General features: G+C 36.7%; 1 protein-coding gene across 14 annotated transcripts in view; it reads left to right on the top strand.

The window, feature by feature from the left end:
• PRELID2 (PRELI domain containing 2) overlaps positions 1-23,237 on the top strand; it is an 856,521-nt gene that overhangs the window by 272,644 nt on the left and 560,640 nt on the right. Inside the window, exon 7 of one of the 14 annotated variants that reach the window (XM_064366455.1) lies at positions 23,055-23,150. The exons of the other annotated variants lie outside the window; for them this stretch is intronic. The gene's annotated coding sequence lies outside the window, so the exon portion shown is untranslated. The remainder of the gene's footprint in view (positions 1-23,054; positions 23,151-23,237) is intronic. 14 annotated transcript variants of the gene reach the window in all.

Here is a 23,237-nt window from a genome sequence, read left to right as displayed (position 1 = left end):
ATGTAAGTGTTCTGAGCATGTTTAAGGTAGGCTAGGCTAAACTATAATGTTTGGTAGGTTAGATGTATTGAGTGCATCTTATAATGGGTTTATTGGCACATGAGCCCACTGTGAAGTCGAGGAGCATCTGTATGTTAGTGTCCTTCTTCTCCTCTACAGTAAAGAGGGTTTTCTTTTACCAAGGAAAACATATTCAGTATCTTCTCTTTCTATTATCCTTGAGAAGTGTTCCACATTTGAATGCTTAGTTTTCTGGGGTTGGTGATGCTGAATTAAGAAAAAGAGAAGAGACAGACAAAACAGAAGCAAGAAGTTAGGCTAGGAGAGACAAGAGGCTCCGTGCTGGGCACTCATGCTAGAGCTGGACTTTTCCTAGAAATAGGGGAGAGGGGGCAAAAGAGGAGTCAAGGGATAGAAAAGAAGTGGATGAAAGTGGATAGAAGATTTTAAGATGCATTGCTGTAGATTTTGTTATTTATGGTTTTCACGAAAATCCGTTTCAATAACAAAAGTTATAATTGTTTACTGTTAAAAATTTAAATAATACCAAAGATGATAGAATGAAAAGAAACAGCTGCTTATTTCTGCCCCATTCTCTCAAGCCATATGACAATCTCATTCTTCCAGAAATAACTACCATTAATACTAACGTATTTGCAGGTTATATACATATAATTATTAATATATGTACACATGTGTATGTGGACATATGTGACACTTTTTTGTTATTTAGTTTTTATTTCATAATCATAAACTTTACTCTGCAACCTAGCTAGGCATGGAAGGGAACCAGCAAAACATGGAACCCACAGGGAACTGCAGCTAGAGCACAAAGAATCCAGGACACAGCGAGCAAATGGGGTGGGCGCTGCTCTCCTGAGCTACAGAAGGAATGGTCTGGTGGTTAAGATAACACACAAGTCAAACTTAATTGAGTTGTCCACAGTCAGGAATGGTGATCTTCTTGCTGGTCTTGCCATTCCTGGACCCAAAGCACTCCATGGCCTCCACAATATTCATGCCTTCTTTCACCTTGCCAAGGACCACATGCTTGCCATCCAGCCACTCAGTCTTGGCAGTGCAGATGAAAAACTGGGAACCATTTATGTTGGGTTCAGCATTTGCCATGAACAAGATGCCAGGATCTGTGTACCTTAGAATGAAGTTCTAATAATCAAATTTCTCCCCATAGATAGACTTGCAACTAGTGCCATTATGGCATGTGAAGTCACCACCCTGACACATAAACCCTGGAATAATTCTGTGAAAGCAGAAGAAACCATTATAACAAAATCCATTCTCTCCAGTGCTCAGAGCACAAATGTTTTCTGCTGTCTTTGGAACCGTGTCTGCAAAAAGCTCAAAGGAGACGTGGTCCAAGGGCTCACTGAAGATGGCAATGTTGAAGAACACGGTGGGGTTGACCATGGCTGATATTACAGGGCTCCCAGTGATGGCAGCATCTGCAAAGCCATGTAATACATATTTTAAACAAAAAAGACTACATTATGTATTTTTGAAGTTCTGTTGCCTTTTAAGCTTAGTATAACAGCATATTTTCAGGTCCGTAGATATATATCTATCCCTTTTTTTAAATTGGCCATTAGCATTTTACCTAATGTAGATACCCTAATTTATAATATTATTTCTCTTTTGATGGACATTTATGACAGTATTTCCCAAAACACCTTTTTACATATATTTCTTTTCATGGGTGTGTGAACATTTTTATAGAATAGATTCTTAGAAATTGGTTTGCTGGATTATAGAAAATGTGTATCAAATTTTTTTTCCATAGATTTTGCCAAATTGCCCTCCAAAAATGTGTCAAGTCTATTAAAAGGTTTGAGGATGAATGTTTTTCACATCCTCATTAGCTCCATCTTCAAAGTCAAGGACTGCAATGTCACTGGTGAGTCTGCCTCAAAATCCTCAGACTCTTCAGTTTTTTAAAGATAGGCATGATAGTCTTACAAAGCCAGATTTGCTGCATTATGGAAGAGTAGCTCTTATAGGTATGCTCCAAGGCATGGCTTGGAAATGGAAGCCTTAAAGCTTTTGACTCTCTGAAATACTTCTAAAGCCAATTCTAAAGCTGCTTGGAGAATTCTGAGTCTCACGTAAGGAGAGTTCACTTTAGCTGTCAGCATTTCTTAGGGCAAAATGTATCTACCGAGTTATCAGCTTCATTCAACAGTCATCATTGTGGAATTTTTAGTCTTCCCACAGGATACATTTAGCTACTAAGAAGGTTATCCTTGCACATATGTGTATCTGTCAAATCACTGGTAATGAACCATTTGGTTCATGGGTATAACAACAATGAAGTTTCATATTCCCCCTTCAACAACCTCTACAAATATCTCAGTTCCGTAAAATATCTTTTCTGATTAATTATCAAATGCATCCTTTAGTTCTGTACTAATGACTTTCAAATACTTTATTTCTTTTAAACAACTTTATGAGCCAGGTTTTAATATTCCCATTATGAACAGAAACCAAGTGTCAGAGAGTTTAAGTAATAGCCACACATTGAGGTCAGTATTTGAAACAATATTTATCTGATTCCATACTGTTAGAAACTATGACTTACTGCTTATTAAATGACATGACATTAAATAATGTCATTTCTTGATCTGTTTAGGGACATCTCATTCCATTTTATAAGAAGCTTCTCCCATCTTACTTTTGTTCTCACAGACTTATTTATTTTCGGATCTCATTTTGTAGCCAAGCCAACTTCATCAATAAGCCATTTTGGTCCCTAATTTTATAAAGGAAGAGCATTCTATAGTAAATAAAAGTATAGAGTCAGCCTCTCTGGGTTCAAATTTTGGTGTTTTTCTCATTTGTGAAATTGATACAATAAGCTTGCTTACCTCATTGGATTAGTGTGAAAATTAAAATGAATAGTGCCTTCAAGCATTTAGACAGTTACCTGTCACATACTAAGTATAGAAGAAGATCTGACTCCCCTGTGAATATTTCTTTCTACTGTTTCTCATCTTGCTCCACCAGCAGCGTCTTCCCTCAGTGCTCTATCTGGCTCCTTGACAACCCAGGTCATTCCCTTCATTCTCACTCAATTATCTGTATCCTCATCTAGAAATTTTCTCTTAGACAGAAGTCTTTTATAGTCCTGCTCTGGCTCCTGATCCAGGTTGCCTGTCATGTGTGGATTGTCATCTGTTTATCTTTAGATTGCCATTTCATCTCAAGTTTCCACTTTGGTCCACTACCTAACCAAGTCCCAACTACCTCAAGCTCCCTGTTGTCTCTACCTGATTCACATCAGTACCTTTCATAAGTGTGCTTGACTTTTCCATCTTCTATTTTCCCCATCTGGTCTCCAGCTTGGACAAACTTATACTGGGGTTAATAAAAATTTGGTTGTCATGCACTGTTTCTGATTTTTTTTCTTACCAATTCTAGTCATTTAAAATTTATTTAACAAGTGTTTCAGAGAACTCACTATGTATCAGATAGAGTGCTGGGTGTTGGGGATATACTGGTGAACGAAACAGACACTGGGTAGCCTACTGGGTAGTTATTAGATTATTAGATTATCACACAACTTTAAAGCTGCAATCATGATAAGTGTGCAAAAGGTAAGTTACACGGTGTCATGACAATTTACAGTAGAGGTGTTGGGCCTTGTCAGAGAGATCAGAAAAGGCTTCCCTGAGAAAAAATAATGCCTGAGATGAGGTCCAGAGGATGAGTAGGAGAAGTTAACTAGGCATATAGGGAGAGAGGAGTGTTATAGACTGAGGAAGAGCCTTCACAGAGGTGCTGTTGTGAAAAGAAGCATGGGAAGTGTTATTTCCTGAGAGAAGGTCAGTGAGGGTTGAGCAGAGAATACAAGGTGCAAGATAAGGGTGGGGTCAGGTGAGACCACACTGGGCCTTGTCAGCTCTGTTGAGGATTTTGGATCTTTATACCAACTGCAATGGAGAACCTTTGGTTGATGGTTGGTGTGGCAGTAGGGTACTGGGGATATGATCAGATTTTCAGATGTGTTTTGGGGATGTCTACCTGAGCAGAACAAACAGTGGGTTATGGGTTGACCAGAATGTGCCTGAGGTAGGCACTTAGGTAGCTTAATCTAGGATAACAGTTATGGAAAGAAAGAAATAGTACTGAGAGATATCAGACATGAAATCAGCCATTTTTGGTGATATTAGATGTGAGAGACGAGAGAATGAAATGACATCAAGATTTCAGGCTCACACAACTGGCCAGAGAGTGATTCCCTTTTATTGCAATGGGGAGAATGGAAATGAATGAGCTTAATTTATTCAATTACATATTTTATGCTCCATATAAGGCTCTTATAATCTCTGACAGCAGAAAAACAATCAAACTAGTTTGAGTAAAAGTTTTAATATAAGGATATAGGGAATCTCATGGAAGCAGTGGCAGTAGGGCCTTGGGGAAACTAGAAAGTTATCAGGAACTAAGACCGTTCTCCCTGGCTCTCAAGGTCTTCTTCTCTCTGTGAGTTTCATCCACCCTTCTCTTTTTCTTGATTTTCTACTTCTGCTGGCTCCCTTTGCATATAGCTCACCATGGCCACTAACCAAAAACCTAATCCTAGGTGGTGAGCTTCAGCATTTATCACCAACCACCTACAGTTTCTCTGTCCTATTTCAAATTATTGATACACAGAGAGAATTGTTGGTCAGATGTCCAGTCGTATTCCTGGTCCATTCAGCTGCGCTATGTGACAATGCTGCCCCAAATCTAGGGGTTGTGAACAGGGAAGACAATAATACCCAAGTATAGTAAAACTACTTTAGGACGGGAATAATGTTATATGTATTGGCATTGTGTGAAGTGACCAGCAAATAACTGGCATTTAGTAGCTGCTCAGTAAGTACTGTCCTTGTTGAGTCATTGGAGATCTTTCAATGTTTTTGAAATGTTGAGATACCTCAGAATCTCCTGTGACATTTTTAAAATTCAGAGTTCATGGTCTGCCTTCAGAGAAGCAGATAAGTGATCTAACAGGGACCCCACTAATATGCATTTCTAAAAAAAAGGAACCTGACATAAATTTGATACAGGTGGTTCATGGACCATACTTTGATGGACACTGCTCTAATGTTTTAATAAATCGTGCCTAGAAATCTCTGTTGTAAACTCTGGACATTGAGTTCCTTCTGGGTCTTCTGAAATTCAATTTATCTATTTATATATTGAGACAAATATTTATCTCTTTCTTGTATCCAAAGGTGGACTTGGAGGTTAACAAGGTAACTTTGGAAATAAAGCTTTGACCTCTCTTTTCCAGAGCCATAATAAATATGAAAGATGGTGTTAATATGTATCTAGACAGCTTCTATACTGCTTGTATTGCATAAAATTCTTCTTAGCATTCACTGTTTCCTGATGATGACCCATGAATGAATAAGACCTCATCAATGTTTTATTGTCTGCTTTCAGGAACTGGAAATATAACTCTTAAATCACTGCTACTCGTCCTGAGTAAAGTTCTTATAAAGAGAATAGAGGAAAGTTCTTGAAGAGTCAAACAAAATGCTGTCTGTAACTGCCTGGCTTTTCTTTTCATTTTAAATTTCTTTTTTTTATTTTTATTTTTATTTTTATTATTTTTTTAAATTTTACTTTAGGTTCTTGGGTACATGTGCAGGTCATGCAGGGTTGTTGCATAGGTGCATACTGTATCCGGCATTTCTCCCCATGTTATCGCTCCCCACCCTCCCCACCCCCCGCTGTCCCTCCCTTAGCCCCCCTACAAGTGCCCCCAGTGCGTAATGCTCCTCTCCCTGAGTCCACGTGTTCTCATTGTTCAACACCTGGCTTTCAAAAACAAGCCTTTCTGGTTATAAAAGATCCATTTTGAGGAGTTTCAGCCAACAACATAGCCCTATTACACACATTGTGTGGTTATAACATGGCCTGACACTAAGGTCAGTGGAATTTCAAAAGGAAGGAAGCCTGGGAGAGTTGCCAACCAGCTCTTTGATAGAGTGGATCATTCAACCTGGTCCAGGTCCTCACTTTTCTCTTTGCCATTAGCCACTGCTGTCTGAGTGCAGCTTCTATCATGCTTCTGAAACTTCTCTCTGGGTTTAAAAATGATTCCTGTTAGCAGTGGTGTCCTTTGAGTCATTATGCATCCTAAGTGCCATCTCTGTAAACCTTTCATTTCTAAACGTTGCTCCTTGAAGCTCTTTCCTCCCTTGCTTTTGAGATCTCTACTCTCTTCCGCTTTACATTTTCTCACACTCGTGGTTACTTTTTAAGTCTTCTTTGCTGACTCTTCTTTCTATTTGTGTTAGTGTTTTTCAGGGTTATATCCTTGTTGTTGGGTAGGCACATCATTTCCCTTTCTTTAGCTGTAATATATTTGCAGTTGATTCTCATTTATTGACCTCCAGCCTGTAACTCCCTCTTGAACTCATTTTTCCAACAGCTTCTAGAATTATTTATTTGTTTGGCATATGGACAATTAGCATCTAGCAGGTCCAAAACTTGGGCTTATGGTTTTCTCCTCCAGCCCTATTCCTTCTTTTCTGATCTTTATGTACTAAAGGTATTATCATCCACCAGGAACTTTGCCACTATGCTTGATCCTTCGCTTTTGCATTTCTGTCACTTCTTCTGCACCCCTCCTATCATTGTCCTGACTCAGGCTGCATCCTTTTATCATCTAAGGGCTATTGTAATATTCCAGTTTCTCTGCTTTCAATTTTTCCTCACTCCAATTCAAGAGTCACCCTGTCACAATTCTTCTTCTGAAATACAAACCTGTTCCTGTCTACTTAAAACCTTGATGTCTGGTGCATACATTATATTATATAAAACCCATTATATTATGTAAAACTACATTGTGTAAAATCCATTATTTAGCAGAGTTCATAAGAATTTTCAGAGTCTGGCATCAGTCTTCCTTTCCAGCCTAATCAATGATATCTCTCCAAATAATAGCATTTTTTGAGTGATGGGTACTTTAATTGCAATAGAACTTGCTTAAATGAACTGTGGGACAAATATGGACAAGAAACTATTATTAGTCTTGTTTTACACATGAGGAAAGTGATACAAAGAAAAAGGTGACTTGCCTGAGATCACGTAGCTAGCAAAAGATGGAGTGCCAACGTGGAAGTAAGCATCCTTAGTCACTCTGCTACTCTGCCTTTACAGAAGTCACACTGAACCGCCTCAGGTGACTGTGCCTTTGTTCATGCTACCTCTGTGGCCTGCATTGTCACACTTCCTTGTCAAAGATCCTGTGTGTACTTCAAGGCTCTGCTTACAAGGCATCATGTATATAAAGCCTTACCAGACTTCTTGCATCATAGAACAATTAATAGCTCCTTTTTTGGAGGGTCCTCTAGCTTCTTGTATGTACTTCAATTATAATATTATATCACTTTTTGTAAAATGAGCTTCTTGATGTGTCTTTGCTTAATTCTAGTAAACTCTCTGATGATTTTATGTCTTAATCATTTTTAAGTCCCCATTGTCTAGTACATAGTAACCTTGGGAAATATCTGTGAAATGTAGAAGGAGTGATGTTTAATAATCTCATTAGATTATTATTGACTAACCCAAACATTTCTTCTAAGTAAACTAATTTCAGGTGTTAACATATAAGCATTGAAGATTCTCAGTAAGATGCTTTTCAAAGTTTATTAATGATATGTTATGAGTAGGTGTTTTCAAGAACTTTAACTGTGACTACCTAGAAAGTAGTTACTTCTTTGGGAAGCACCAAGAGGCCTTGACAGAGGTATGATACAGTCAATTGTGTTGATAAGACATTTCTCAGTGATGAGCAGCAGAAAAGCAGACTCAAACAATAAAGAGCACTTGTTGCCTCATTTTTTTAAAAAAAGAACAGTGACAGGAATAGCTTGATCTGGTAAGAATAAGAGATTTTTCTTTTTTGGTTCTAATTTCTTGGTGTTGCTTCTATTTTCACCAAGCATCTCCTCTTGTATCTCTGAGGCCTACTCATTCAAACTGAGGGAGGGGTGGGGGTGGAATGTGAGGTGGGGGAGAGAGAGCGTGTCTCTTTACCCAGCAGTCAACAGGATTCAGTCTGTTTGGATCAGTTAGACCAGACGTATCCCTGAAAGTCAACTGTAGTTGAAGGATGTCATTACAATAATCAAAGTCCTATGCCACACTCTACTCTAAAGTCTCGTGTGGCAGTAGCTGTTCTCAAACAAATAGGCTGCAGAGGGGAAAGCTGGACATTTTAACAAAGGCCTGGTTGCTGATACCAAGCAAAGAGCACACAGATGATGAATGACCGAAACTAGTAAAATGACTCATCAACAGTTGCTATGAAAATGGATCAGAGACAGGGAAAATGTGTGCTCTGGAGGCTGTTGTCATGCCTTCCAGAAAGACAATCCAGTCTTATTTCTGTGGAGAAGTAGGGCACACTATGTAATATAAAAAAAGTTATTATCATTCTGAACTGGATATTGTCTGCTCTTTGCCATGGAAGGCTGAGCTACGTGGTGTGTATTAGTAAGCTCTCCAGATTCAGGATGGGTTCAGCCCATGGGGAGACAGAAGGCAGGAGGAGAATGAGGTTTGGGGTATGTATTCCACCGGCTACCTCCCTGCTGGGCCGTGAGTTGGCTGTGTCCCTACTTCTGCCAGACAGCCTTCTGTCCACACCTACTCTTTCTGGATTCTAAACCACTTCCTCCCTTTGCCTTCTCAGGTCTTAAAGAACATCTTTAAGACCTGTTCCTGGGGTTCTGCATTGCTTATTTTGCTAAACTCTGCCTACACTTTTGTAAAGAGTCTTTATTAAACTCATCCCAAATCACTCAGTTGGAGTATGCCATCTGTTTTCTGCCAAGACGCTTACTGATGCAGTGGGTAATCATTTCTCTCCTAACATATTTTCAATTACTGCAGTGACAGTTTTCCAAAATAGAATTATCATGATATCAGTCAAAGGTAAATTTTTTTTAATTGAAAAAGGCAACATTTCTCCAGTCAATGGTGATCATCACTTGTGATTGGGTTGCCAAGTCAAAGGATTTTCAACCTCAGGACAAGTTGATCAGATTCTTTCAGTTTGCATGTTCCTATGCAAATTGGTTAAGATTTCTCTTGACTCCTCTAATTACAAATAATAAATAAATGCAAATGTTAGTTTAGAAACTTTAATTTTTATAATATTTTAGCAGGAACATTTATTCTCAATAGTATTAGTACAGTTTTTACTAAAGGAAGAATGTTTGTAGAGTTATGTAGTCATGACAATGGTATTTACCATTCAAATTACTTATATAAACTTTTCTATCTATACAACTTAGTATAAATAGCAACCCCAAGAGCAGATTTTCTAGAGTTATGTTAATATTCTTTTAAGAAAAAATAGTAAACGTTTTATTTCTTTGGTGCTGGGATTTAAATCCTTGAAAATGGCTCAGCAACAGAAAACACCAATGATCAAGAATTGCTAACTTGTGCCATTTCATTTAGTACTGACTGAATTCAGTTTCCTCCCCTTGGTTTCCTGGTTTCTTATTTACATATATTTCTGATGTCATTAAAGTTAGAAATATTGATTGTGTTAATATTTTAAGGTCCTTCTTTAGTGTAGGAAACTGTACATTTTAAAATTATTATTACTATATTAGAGGTGAGTTCTCACACTGTTGCCTGGGTTAGAGGGCGGTGGCACAATCATAGCTCACTGCAGCCTTGATCTCCTGGTCTCAAGTGACTCTCCTGCCTCAGCCTCCTTAGCAACTGGGATTATAGGCATGTACCACCATGCCTGGCTAATCTATTTTTAAGTGCTTAAAAATAACTTGTGAAATAACTTCTTGGTTTCATTTACTGAGAGTCTGGTTTAATAGGTCCTGGTAAACTCAAGGTTTCATTTTTTTCTTTTTCTTTTTTATTTTATTTTATTTTTTTTCTGCTCTCTGCCTTGCTCATTATGTTCTGGCCACAAAGGCTCTTCTGTTGTTTCTCGAACCTGCAAAGTTGTTCCTGTCCCAGGGTTATATATTGAAAACCATGAGTTTATAGTGATATCTCTAGGTCTAATTCATATCACAATTCATTCTCATTTCCTCCTTCTTTCCTTCCTTCTTCAGGAGTGAGAAATTTGGCTCCCATGATCTTTAATATGTTTACTTATTTGCCTAAACCCTGTTCATAGGCAAACACTTAACCCCATTGGTCTGCTGGCCCATTTGAAATTCCTCTTTGCCAGGTCCCAATCCCTGCCTTCCCACCCTCCCCAATGCCTCCCTTGTGGCAGGACTTTCTGACTGAATCGAAAGAAAGGCAGGAAAGAAGGAAGGAAACAACTTCATCTTTTAAAACAAGGTTATAAAGTTACTAACGTACAGGACAGAATTTTGGATTAAGGAGTGAAGTGTTTTATAAGCTCTAAAGTTATACTCAGTGGCTATTTGTACTCATACACTTCAAATAACATTTACTGAATAAATTCATAGCATGAAATTAGCAACAAATATCCCTGAACTTTAGCAGAGCAGAAATACTAGTTTGGTATCTAGTTCTAAATGTATTACCTAGATCACTAAGAATTTGAACAATTACGTAAGTTTATTCATTTCTTTATTCAAGAAACACAATGTAAATACCCTCTCTGTCCCAGAAACTATCCTAAAAGGTAGAGAATTAAAATTAGCAAAATAGACTTGATCCTTCCTGTCATAATGCTTGCCAGTTAGCTGAGAAGCAGACACCTAACGAGCAACAGCAATAACATAGAGCAAGTGCTTTGTGACAACTCTGGAGAGAGCTCCGAGAGCACACTAGAGGGGTGCACAATCACATCTGCAGGGGCGCTCAGGATTTTCTGGAGAAGATGAGCATTAGGCTGCAACCTAATGTAAATAGTAGTTAGTGAGGTGACAGGAGAAGAGTATTGGGGGCAGAAGGAGCAGGATGTGGGAATGGGAGAGAGAGCATGTTGTGTTTGAGGAATTAAATGGAATTTGAGGTGGTGGGTACAAATGAGTGGCAGATGTGGAAGAAATTTGATTGGGGTTATCAGGGGTCTTGTGAGTCTGTTAGGAGCCATGGGCATTATTCAGAGTGTGATGAAAAATCATAAAAAAATACGAAAGTGATGCAGTTAGCTCTTTGTAAGCATTTCTCTTACTTCCCCACTGAGAAGAGCGTATGGATTAGGGCAAGATGGCAAGACTGAAGGCACAGCAAGAGCTCAGATGCTATCACAGCCATCTAGGTGAGAGATAGTGAAGGTATGGCCTGGGTAGAGACCACAAGGATGGACAGAAATGGGCATGAACCAAGGAGATTTAGAGGTGGGCTCAACGGAAGTGACGCCTAGATCTCTGGCACTGGCAAATGCTCTTTAATATAGTATAGGACATGAGTAGGTTGAGGTAGGTTGAAACTGAGGGCAATAAGAAAGGAGAGATGAGAACATCATTCCCAAACATTTGTAAAATTAGAGGTTTAAACTTATAGCAATAAAATTCTATGATTTTCTTATTTTGTCTTCATGTGGCCAAAGACAGAACAATTTTAGAGCTGTTGAGGCATTCTCTTAAATATTTCCCCTTTCCCCTTGTGATTCAGACAGCTAACTAATCTAGACTTTAGTTACTGATTAGGCTCTGGGAACAGGAAATGTTTGTATTCCTTAATATTTAAATTGAAACAAAAGAAGGGGAGGTGGGGTGCTGGCAGAAGCTACTAAATATGTTAGCTTTCATAAGCATGAAATAACACAAGATTTATCATTCCACATTTTATAACTTGGGTGATTTTAGATCTTCTGTGGCCAGGCTGACTTTATTGTCCTATAATTCTCAATTCTGTGATTTGCGCTTTCTCTTAGCTTGAGCAACTCTCTCAATTGCGTATGACTTTACAGTTGCTGCAGGGGAATCGTTATACACAGATGGCTTTTAGGAGGGGAGTCAATTTGGTAGGCATTTTCCTTGATTACGATGCCTCCTCTCTGCACTGATCATTGCGAGAGTGAAGATTCTTGCATGTCAAATGGTGAAAATGTTTCCAGGGTCTTGAAAAAGAAAAGAACATTGCATTTTGCAGATGATCTCTATATGACTATACTCTGATGAAAAGGCTAGCTGGTTCCTTTAATTTATTCAGATAAATTTTTATAAGCAATGATAAAGCCAAACCAACATGAGACACCAGAGGGAAAAGACGGAGCAGGATTTGCAGGAGTAAGTAGATATTGACTTGAGCATATAATTATATCCACCTTGTTATATGGTTTCATTTTCTTCTATTGCAACCTTGCAAATAAGTACAAAAATCATATCAGACATCACTTGTACCCATTTTTTTTAGTTCTTCAACTATGCTTCCAAGGGAACACAGGCTGGAAAATGAAATACTTTTTTTATTTGAAGCCAATTTTATTTCTTTTCTTATATTAACTTTTAAATCAACCTTTTATTGCATAGTTGGTGTAAATTTGTTTTGGAAATGTGAGCAAATGCAAACCAGTTTTTTTCACCTAAATTCGTCTGAGTCTGAGGAAAGGCCTGGTTCATATGGATAATCTTTGGGTTCAGAGCTATAGAAAGTAAAATGGACACCATTGACCAGGCTGGTTATTTACATTTAGATCTTACATTTGTGATCTATCATAACAGAAAATCTGTGCCACTATCTACGGGTGGACTTTTTCATGAAGATTAGGGGAAAAAATAGGTTATACTGGATAGTTTCTGCAGTTTAACTCCAATCAATTAGCTGTCAAAAGCAGACTTTGCTGCCAAATTTTGTGAACCCAGAGCAAAGAAAAGTATATTCCTGTTGGAAGAAGTCTCCTTCTTGAGGTATACAAATAATACCAAGTATCGAGTATTTACTACACATCATTGTGCTAAGTATTTCATGTGTATTTTATTTAATCCTCATGTAAAGCCCCTGAGGTAGGTATTACTCTCTCTTTAACAGAAGTGAAATTTAAGTACTGAAAGATGAACTTGCTCCAGATCACAAAGCTTGTCCTCTTAACTGTGTGGCTAAGCTGTTATCCCTCTTCCTTTTCCTCTGTGTTACTTTCCTCTACAGTATGAGAAAGGGTCCATCTTGTCTAAATTAGAATAGGCATTTTTTTTTCAAAATTCACTGAAAAAAAGCTGAGATAAAGACATTCACTTCCTGAACACCTGAACATCACCAGTGAAAGATCCTGTAGTGAAGGGAATTACAGTGGCAGAGGAAGAGATAAAGCACTCCATTCATCTCTGCTCTACCTGAAGTGGAGCCAATTTAGAGGTCCTATCTGGAAGAGATCATTGATTTTGTCCCTCTGACCAGACAGTCTGTGGTATGTTCATGCAATGAATGTTCTACTTGCCTGTCTTTTCGTTTACTCCTCACTGTGATTTTGCTTCAACTTCATGGATTTCCACATAGCCTTGTTTCCCTTTTCACAAGTGTATGTCTTGGAAGGGGGCATATGTAGCCTTTCATCTCCACATTGATATGTGCAGTGTTCTTCCTCCAAATCTTGTTCAAATATTGAAAATGATATCTGATTATTTATAGTTTAATTCTGTTCTCTGATGACTACATTTTATTTTTGCATGTGTTAGAGATATTGAGTATTAAAATGATTGTTTTCAGACTATTTTCTGTTTTCCTGTTAATTTCTCAGAGAAATCATTTTTTTCTTGCTCTTATGTTATTTCCTTGATCTCATGCTAAAATAATTATAGAATGCCTTCGAAAATGATAAATAATAATGTCATACACTTTACAAGTTTTTATGTTTAAAATTTTGTGAAACACTTTAAAATGTGATGCAGTTATTCCTAATTTGTGTCTAAGAAAAAAAAAAAAAAGCTGAACAGGATTGGCAGACACCTGATGTTTTACCTCCAGCTCCCCATCTGTCTCCCATATTAATACTTGGTGCTGTTTTATGGATATTTATCTGGTTGCTTTTTCTTCCTCCAATTTCACATTTAGTTTAAAACCCATTTGGTCAGCTGATTGTCATTTTTTTTTCATCTGTAAATCAGAACACCTTCCCTGGGTCTACCCATCACATACAGTTTTTGAATCATACAAGAGCTTATATATGGATTGCTTTGCCATATGAGCTTTAGGACTGTAAGATGTTATATATCATTTTATCCTCTACTGCCCTCTTTCTTCTAGTCTATCTCAGGTGGTGGTTTTCCAACTTCAGAGCATTTAAGAATTACCTGAGATAACTGGTTTCCATGTGGTTTCCTGGGATCTATTACCAAGAGGTTCTGAATGGTAGAGTGAGGCCTGGAAATCTGCGTATTTAGCAAGCATTGCAGATTATTCTGATCCAGGATATCTGTGGACCATATTTTGGGAAACACTGTTCTAATGGGCCTTATTTCCATGTCCTATCCTACCATTTAGACCTCAGATATCTATAGGTTTGGATCCCTACTATGTCACTTTTCACTTCTATGTACACGTATAGCCTTGAACAACTTTAAGGAACAGAAAAACCACCAGATGGATGTTAAAAAAATTATTTGCCATGATATTGAAGCTCATGTTCCTCCTATGCAAACAATCAATCATCTGGAGAAAGTATCTCAATTGAGTGTGATAACTGGAGTAGTTTCTGAATCTAAATTCAGAAGCAGCCTGCTGGACTGCAAAAAGCACATTGGACATATGGGTTCCATTTTTGATTCAGTTACGAATGCTGGTTGTATGACCTAGGACGAGGCCCTTTCGTTTCCTGAATCTGTTTAAAATGGTACTAGCTCTAGTTTTGTTAAATTCTTCCACAAAAATAGAGTAGAGGAATGTGTTCAAGTTCTCAAAGAACTATGACCACAGCTGGAAGGAGCCTACTACTAAAGAAATTTTCTTTGAAGTATTATGTTTTACTTTGAAAATTAGGGTAGGTTTTTTTTGTTTTTTTTTTTTTGCCTTGTACTCCATCATATATGCGTGGTTACTTCAGTGTAAAAGTAATGTTTAAAATTAAATACCATTGAGTAAAACTGAAACTCCCATGGCTTTACTTCCCGCTGCCTCACATCCCAGGAGTCTCTATACTTGAGTGTGAAAATAGACTAGATGATCCTAAAAATTCTTTCCAGTTCTCTGATTTTATGATTTAAGAAAACCCTTTAAGTAAATTTGTCATTTGATGCACTGACCTCTATCTACCTCCAAATCAGATGTTCTCTGATGTCTGAGGACCAAGAAGGTGTTCTAAAGGAAAAAAAAAATACTCACCTATAAGGTAACTGTCATTTTGATGTAAAGGACCCAGTGCTAAATTTATTGACCTGATTTACAAAGGGTTTTGTGATTCTCTAAACTCTCTTTGAGCTCTGTATGAATTCATTGGCCTCAAATTGAACTTGTACTTGCAAATAGTTATCAGAGTGTGGGTTTGAAGAAAAAAATTTGACTTGACATTAACACCCATGCTGGAATTGAATGCAACTAAAGTTTGTTGAGGGTACTTTGTCACACTCATTAAATGTATTGATCTTTCTGTGTCTCAAATCACCTCTCTGTGAACTCCTTGGCCACTAACGATCCCTCCAAATTGGACATTTCTTGACCTCTTTGCTCTTAGAGAGAAAGACGATTTGATAAAAATTCTAAACAATTTGAATTCTGTTATCTTCCATAATAAGAGCTCATTACAGTTTCAGTGTATACCAGTGAACTTAAAATGAACCGTATTTAATTTTGTGAGGAGCCAAAGAGACACACACCACCATAGGGGGACATGTATTATCTCTAAGAAGCCAGCTGTTCCCTCAGACACTTCTCCAAAGGGTGGCAGTAAATAGCTATGATCCTAAGCTAGATCCTGGTGAGACGCCAAGTCTCCAGAATGGACTCCACTGAACTAAATTCACAAGCAAGTGATCTGTAATAGAATGTCAATATATTAATTTATGTTAAGAAATATAATTAATAGTGTGGCTAGTTATGTATGTCTTTTGACCAGCATATTTGTAGCTCGCCATACAAATGCATGCAAAAGCCAATGTATTATCAGCAGTTTGTTTGCTTGGTAAGTATGAGATTAAAGCATAAGTTTAGTTGAATAATCTTGGTGGTTTCTAGGGCCCTAAATTATGATAGAATTATGATAGTGTGGTGCATTCAACTCTCCCACAGGCAGATAATGAGCTAGATTCATATACTTAATGGGCCCTTATCATAGTGGTCATGGGCATGAATACTATACACAGGCTTTCTGGGATCAAAGTCTCTCTCTACAGCTTACAACTATGTGATTTTGGATGCCTTCTGACTCACTGACCCTCACCTTCCATAGCTGTAAAATTCTGCTTTACTCTGTCCTATTGTTTTTATAGGTTTTAACTTGTGGTAGAAAATCCAATTTTCCTTATTTCCTGATTTTTGGAGTCCATCTCAGTGTTACCTCCCTACAGCCACTGAAACTTCAAATTGGAATTTCACTGCCCTACCTATTCTCAGAAAAAAAAGTTGACTGAAAAAAATTCCTTATCTCATGAAAGAACCAAATGACCAACTTTATGAACTGTTTGACTTCTGGGAGAAAAGTGAAGCCTTAGAGTCCTGTTTCTTTCTAGATGACTTCCAAATGTGACAATTACTGATAGTCAAGGTTTCATAGAGAAAGGTTGTTGGAGGGGGAAAAAAATGCCAATTTATACTCAGTGACTGATCTCAAGCCCTCATTAATCTCTCCATATTTCCCACAAATGCCACATGAAGCCATTGGCATTCTAAATTGGAATTTTACTGGCTACTGTTCTTTTATAGAAAGAAAGTTTGAGCAGGAAAACATTTCAGTTATCTTGGTGATCACTTAAATTTGAATAAGACAATGAAAATCATTGACTAGAAACAAATAAGTCTCAATAAATATTCAGAAATCAAAAAAGGGCTTGCCAGTCTGGAATTATACCATAAGATAGAGAGCCACAACTTAAAATCCATTATTATTGATTGAATAACTTCTCTTAGGCCCATACAGAACACACTAAAATTTTGGAAGAAAGAAACAAATAAAATAAATGCCTTTGCTGTCTTAATACACTTAACAAATATGTGTGGAATAGCTGTTAAGTGCTGGCACTGTGGCAGGCACTGGAGATAACAATGGTGAACAGAAATTGGCTTGTCCTCATGGAGAGCACATCCTAGTAGAAGAATCAGGTATTATTCAAATTATAACTCAAGCAAATGTGAAATTTCAAATGGGATACGTGTTATAAGAGAGGCAGCTAGTAGGAATATTTGACCTAGAGAAGGTCAAGAAAAGCTCTCCCTGAGGAAGTAACCAATGAGCTTAAATCTAACATGAATGGAAATGAACTAAGCAAAGAGCGGGAAGAAAAAGCTAACAGTTTGTACAGAGCTTGCTTGGCAAGAAGGATTAAGTGAGTTCAGGAGACTAAAAGCAGGCCAGAGACCTTTATTCTTAATCTGATAGGATTCATACCACCAATACAGAGATAACAAAAAGGTGCATTAAGAAAACCATACCCTGTGTAATAGAAAGAAGGAAAAGGGTAGAAAGAAGAGAAATCATAGTGTATATTTATCATTTATGAAGTTTCAGTTTTTAATGGAGGAGAGTAAAAATGGTTTCCAAAGTGTAAGAAGAAGTCAGTTTCAACAAATCAAAACTGCCAAGCATAGTGTTTTCTAGTATGGAGGCTTACTTTCATTCTTCATATGATCCTTAGCAAAGCTGTCAAAATTTTTATTCATTCTTTGGTTTCCCAATACTTTGAGATTAAAGAACTATTTTTTTCTCCCAACAGTGAAGTACCATGAGGGCAATGTTGCAGTCAGTTGCCCTCACTGCTAAAGTCTTTATGTCTGCTGAGTGTCTGACACACAGTAGGTGATCAATAATATCTGTTGAATAAAAGATCTGAAAAACATAAACTCCATCTTTCTGTTTTAATCCCCACCACTTTTATACTCTTAAGCTAGAAATACAATTGTGATTGAAAGAATCCCTTCTCTTCCTATCTTCTGTTGGAAGTATATAATGCCGGCCCATTATGTTTGCTGGGAGCACACTGCAGGGTGACCACACTGGAAAGCTGTTTGGGGAAAGGACTCAGGAAAGCAGAGGAGACCAAAAGGTGGGCTCAGCCTATTTAGGGCATGACTGGAGGTGACAGATAGGGGAATCAAAACAGGGACAACTACTTCCAGGTATAACCACTGTTAACCACTTGGTGTATATCCTTCCAGACTTTTAACAAAATGCAGATATAAATTTTGTATTTTGATATTAATTTCCAAAAAACTCCAAAATATATTCTTTTTTTACTTATGAATTTCTTCTTATGTAGAACATAAAGATCAGTCTCATTCTTCTGTTCTACTTACATATATTTACATATAATTTAAAATTTTTATTTCCTTATAAATATTGCAGTAACCTTTTAGGAGCTTTGTTTTTAGTTAGAAAATTATAAACAAGAAAATGAAAATGGCCCATTATCTGAAAACCCAAATTATCCTTTTTGACATAAAAAAGCCATTCATGCTTAAGGTGAAAAAAATCAAAACAATAAAGAAAATAATTCATAAAAACTGAATGCCTGCCATCCCCAGGTTCTCTTCCCCAATTAAACTGCCTTTATAGTTTCTTGTGCATGTTAATAGAAATAAAACTATACAATGCATATGTGGGATATATTTAGCAAAAGTAGAGCATACTATACAACCGTCTACATACAGCCTGATTATTTTCCTTAATAAATCCTGGAATCATTCTGCATCTGTGAGAAGCAAGGATTGTATAGTGGTTCAGTGCATAAACTCTGGTTCCATGTAGTCTGGGTTTAAATCCCAGCTCTACTACTTAGTAGCTTACTATGACCTTAGGCGATTTAACTTATGAGTGCCTCCATGTTCCTATTCTATTAATAAAATGAGGATGTAAATGTTCCCTCATTATAATGTTGCTGTAAGGATTAAGTGAGCTAGTCCACAAACTATACTTACAACAGTGCTTCACACATACTAAATTACATATATTAGTTGTTAATATTATAGCAACATGTACTATTTCATCACGTTATTTTATTCTCTATAACTGTTTCTGTTATCCCGTCAACATGTAGAGATCTATGCCATTCTTTTATATTTCACTTAAGCTTTCATTATAAAAAAATTTAACAGGCAGGAATGGAGAGAATAGTACAAAGCATCCTCATATACCTACCACCCTGCTTCAGAAATTCTCAACACGTTTGACAACTTGTTTCATTTACTTCCTCCAGTTTCTTTAATGGAATATGTTAAAGCCTGTCCAAGTATTGTTTCATTTTACTTATAAATACTTTTCAGTTTAAAAACTGAAAACATAGCCTCTATGCCATTAACTCATCACATGCCATTATCACATGTAATATAATTCCTTAATATTTTCTAAAACCTGATATATATTCAAATTTCTCTGGTTGCCTCAAAAATGTCTTTTGTAGTTGATTTATTCTGGTTTCAAGCATAATCCATACATTGCGTTTGACTGTTATCCCCTTTCTTTTTTTCCCTAAAACAGTCTCCTGTCTTCCCTTCTCTGCTCTCCCAACACTTTTTTTTTTTCATTAACTTCTTAGAAAAAATGGGTCTTAAATAATCCCTCACAATTTGGGCTTAGCTGGTTATTTCCTTGTGAGTCATTTAACTTGTTTGTCTATTCCCATATTTCCTGTATCTTGGTAGTTATATCTAGAGTTTTGGTTACTTCTACTTCCTAGGTGCCACATTCTGTTGTCCCATGATAAGACTCATCTTCCTAACCATTACATGCTGTCACGTTGATGGACACACCATAATTTATTTAGCTGTTCCTTTATGGATAGTACCACAAGAAACTGCTGTGAGCAGATATCTTTGTATACTAGTGTGAGTATTACTGGGAGTGAAATTCTGTTTAAAATGGTTGGCTCTAGATATTGTTTATAAGGTTTATCAGTTTGAAGCCTCTTATCTTCCCCTTATTATGTTTCTAATTCTTTTTGTTGTTATTATGGATAGATTGAGGAACATATAAGTAAATTTAGTTAAACGGACTATAGTTAGAACCCAAATTGCAGAATTTTAAAGCGAGAAGTTTAATTCAAAAAATTGCAAATAGAATGCATACAAACAGGTTAGAAGGGTTAGGGCTGAGACGCAAATCAGCATGGTCCAAATGCACAGTGCAATCAAAGAGAAGGCACTATAAACTCTTAAAGTGGTATTATTTTCACTTACTTTTTTCCCTAATTATAATTTTTTTACAGATTAGTTGTATAATAGGAAATAAAAAATAAAAAGAAGAAAAGCAACAATCATAATTTCATTACTTAGAGGCAGTTGCTTTTCTTAACATTTTGGCTTATTTCTTTGTAGTATTTTTCATTTGACACTAACATTTTTCATAGTTCCAATCATACCTTGTAAAAATACTATGTAAAAATAGCTGAAATGTTCTTTTCAGTTAATAGTATACTTTCCCCCAAATTATTAAGAACTTTTTGGAAACATCATATTTAATAAATACTTAAAACACTGTAAAGTGGGCTTATTATAATTAACTATATTACTATTATGTGATATTTATTATTAGATATTCATTATTATAAATGCTCTTGCAAAAACAATTATGATTTAATAAATATTAATGCTTTAATTTTTATAATGTATGTGTGCCAGACATAAAACTTTTCTTGTGTTTTTGAGTATATTCTTTATAATACAAGAAAGGGGAGGAGGAGAAAAAGGTAGAGAAGGAAAAAAGCAGGGTGAGATAGTGCAGGAGAAGGCAAATTATTCTCCTGGTTCAACCGTCCTCAAATTTCAGGGTGAATAAGAATCAGCTGCAGTGCTTATAAAATACAAATTATTGGACTCCCCTGCCAGATTCTGATGTAATAGATCTGCACGGGGTCAAAAGTCTGATTTTGTTTTTAAACAAACCCCTGGTTGTTTCTGACATAAATGGCGTGTAATACACATTTGGGGAAAGTAGCCAAAGTCAGTTCTTCAGGTACTAATAAGCTGGTGATCCTCTGCTATGTGTGTATTCTCAAAATGGAAACCAGTAAATAACTGGTAATGAATTCTCCATAACTAACTCAATCTGGGTCTGTTTACTCCTCGCACCCTACATGTTATAAAAACACTGCAGATTGTCCACAGTGGCAGTTGGCCTGGTTGTATTTTAATCTCTGATGGATACTCCTTGTTCTGGCTGTTTTAGATTTTCTTATCTCATTGTCTTTCTACTTCTTGGAAGACCAGTATTCAGCAGTTTGGATTCTTACAAGTCAGGTTACTATTTGGCTCTCTTACATGATTGGTCAAGATGATTTGTGGTGATGCTGTCAGGTATTCTGAGTTATGCAGTGAGACTTTCTGCTGATAGAGTATGTGCTTTTGAGCAGGAAATGGCCCTTATAAATCTTTTCTTTAACAAGGGCTTCAAAAATTTGCTTCATTCATTGAAGCTCATAACTATGTCCGCATATCAATAAACTTTGTGCAGGAAAGATTGGTTGCTTGAAGCACTCCTCTGTCTTTGGATGCCACTGAGTGCAGGACAATCTATCCATTCAGGCAAGGGGGCTTTCACATTTCTCCAGGATGAGTGAAAGCAGGAAAAACCCAATGCCAACTATTTCCGGAGTTAAAAAGTCTCATGATTGATGGTAGACAGGTAATAGACAGCTGGACACCTTCTGATACTATAGATACTTTAGTAGCTGAATGGTTAAAGCTAGTTCTGTCTGATAGAACCTTCTGTGATAATGGAAATGTTCAATAATCTGCCATAGCCACTTGCCATATGTGGCTATTGAGTGCTTAAAACACAGCTGATGTGACTTAGTAATTAAAATTTTAATTCATACTACTCGATAATCTGTATATTTAATGCAATCCCTATTAAAATATCAATGACATTCTTAACAGAGGTTTTAAACCATCATAAAATTTATGTGGAACCACAAAGGAATCCAAGTATGCAAAACAATCCTGAGAAAAAAGAACAGATCTGGAGGCATTACACTAATTGACTTCAGAATATATTACAAAGCTATAGTAACAAAAATAGCATAAAAAAGGACACAAGGATATAGTGGACAGTGGAACAGAACAGCGAGCCCAGAAATAAATCCACCCACCTATATAGCCAACTGATTTTTGACAAAGATGCCAAGAACATACATTGAGGAAAATAAAGTTTTTTAAAATAAATGGTGCTGGTAAAATTGGATATCCACATGCAGAAAAATGAGATTGGATGGCTACATCTCACCACATACAAAAATGAAACCAAAATGAATTAAAAACTTAAATGTAAAACTGGAAACTATAAAATTACTAGAAGAAAACGTAGGGGAAGTGCTCTGTGATATTGAGCTGAGCAAGGATTTTAAAAATAAGACTGCAAAAGCACAGACAACTAAAGAAAAATAGGCAAATGGGATTACATCAAACTAAAGAGCTGTTTCACAGCAAAGGAAACTATTAACAGGATTAAGAGACAACCTACAGAATGGGAGAGAATATTTGTGGAGTATACATCTAACAAAGGATTGATACCTAGAATGACTACACAGGGAACTTAACCGTAAAACAAAACAAAAAACGAATAGCCCAATTAACAAAAGGCACCAGACTTTGATAGAAGTTCCTCAAAACAAGACACACAAATGGCCAATAATATGGAAGAAGATGCTTAATATCACTAATCATCAGGACAATGTAAATAAAAACCACAAGATACCTTGTAATTTCTGTTAGAATGGCTATTATCACAAAACAGAAGAAAATAAGCATTGGCAAGAATGTGGAAAAAAGGGAAAACTTATCTGCTGTTTAGTGGGATTGTAAACTAGTGTAGTTATGGAAAACACTGTGGAGGTTGCTGATAAATATTAAAAATACAACTACCATATAACCAGCAATCTCATTACTGGGCATGTATCTAAAGGAAATGAAATCAGTATGTTCTTTGCTTTTCCATTTGATCACCTACCAGTCTATACAGCCCATATTTTTTGGTTGACTCTCTTCATTTCTTCTCCCACAAGATCCCTTCAGAACTTTTATGCCTGCCTGTTCCCCTAGAATCAAAATACATCACTGAGTGGAATATGCCGTTACAAAACTATATGTATTCCCTTTTGGTAAGTGAAAACTATGCATAGAAAACATTCTTTTACAACATGGGATTCTAGTTGATTAAAAAATTTTAAACTTCTCTTTGTTTTATC

Source organism: Aotus nancymaae, unplaced genomic scaffold (genome assembly GCF_030222135.1).
Source record: "Aotus nancymaae isolate 86718 unplaced genomic scaffold, 86718_ANA_hifiasm-v0.15.2.pri h1tg000064l_1, whole genome shotgun sequence".
In the NCBI taxonomy this organism is placed as follows: domain Eukaryota; kingdom Metazoa; phylum Chordata; class Mammalia; order Primates; family Aotidae; genus Aotus; species Aotus nancymaae.
Note: the sequence above shows the minus strand (reverse complement) of the source record. Positions and strands in the feature narration are given on the sequence as shown.